The following is a 1,119-nucleotide window of genomic DNA, read 5'->3' as shown; positions in this document are numbered from 1 at the left end:
AGTAGATCCAAAGAGAGACACTAACTCAATTTAATGGCTTAATGAATGAATGAATAAATTTTAATTAACACTCACTTTTTACGAGTAGATCGTGTGTTGAATTGACGACTCGCGCAGCTCAGGTACTACGTTGCGCAAATGTGCAGACTCGTAGCTCTTTTCTATTGTAGCTTCTTAGCTATGAGAATAGAATGTCTTCTTCTTCTTCTTCTCTATGGTATGGTTTTAATCGTTAGCTTTGGTTCGCAGTCCACGAAGACATATGACCGTCATTGCTTAAATAGTTGAAAAGATTCGAATATTCAAGAATCTTTGATATCTTCTTATCTTCTTCTTTAGAGATGAATGAAAACATATTTACGGTAGACAAGAACTGGCAAAGCGAAGGCTGGGAGACTTTTTCTTGATTTGCATATATCGCGTTCTTATCTGGTGTGCCGTGCAGTACTGATGCTTCAATGGAGAAATATTTGAGGAGATGAAAGGCATTTTTCTTGGCACCACCACCCTTTGTGAAAAGAATTTTGAATTTAGTGGTAGTAGATCCAAAGAGAGACACTAACTCAATTTAATGGCTTAATGAATGCATAAATAAATTTTAATGAACACTCACTTTTTACGAGTAGATCGTGTGTTGAATTGACGACTCGCGCAGCTCAGGTACTACGTTGCGCAAATGTGCAGACTCGTAGCTCTTTTCTATTGTAGCTTCTTAGCTATGAGAATAGAATGTCTTCTTCTTCTTCTTCTTCTTCTCTATGGTATGGTTTTAATCGTTAGCTTTGGTTCGCAGTCCACGAAGACATATGACCTTCATTGCTTAAATAGTTGAAAAGATTCGAATATCCAAGAATCTTTGATATCTCCTTAACTAGGAGAGATGAATCAAAACGTATTTACGGCAGACAAGAACTGGCAAAGCGAAGGTTGGGAGACTTTTTCTTGATTTGCATATATCGCGTTCTTATCTGGTGTCCCGTGCAGTACTGATGCTTCAATGGAGAAATATTTGAGGAGATGAAAGACATTTTTCTTGGCACCACCACCCTGTGTGAAAAGAATTTTGAATTTAGTGGTAGTAGATCCAAAGAGAGACACTAACTCAATTTAATGGCTTAA

The 1,119-nt window shown here is 37.4% G+C and overlaps 1 long non-coding RNA gene across 1 annotated transcript; it reads right to left on the bottom strand.

The window, feature by feature from the left end:
* Window positions 1-237: 237 nt before the first annotated feature.
* LOC106113189 (uncharacterized) lies at window positions 238-1,042 on the bottom strand. The gene is made up of 2 exons (XR_001227653.1): window positions 614-1,042; window positions 238-508 (listed from the first exon to the last, which is right to left on the bottom strand). It is a non-coding gene; the product is annotated as an uncharacterized LOC106113189 (long non-coding RNA).
* Window positions 1,043-1,119: the final 77 nt, after the last annotated feature.

Source organism: Papilio xuthus, unplaced genomic scaffold (genome assembly GCF_000836235.2).
Source record: "Papilio xuthus unplaced genomic scaffold, Pxut_1.1 DF828422.1, whole genome shotgun sequence".
NCBI classification, from domain to species: Eukaryota; Metazoa; Arthropoda; class Insecta; order Lepidoptera; family Papilionidae; genus Papilio; species Papilio xuthus.
This window is presented reverse-complemented; position numbering and strand designations above follow the sequence as displayed.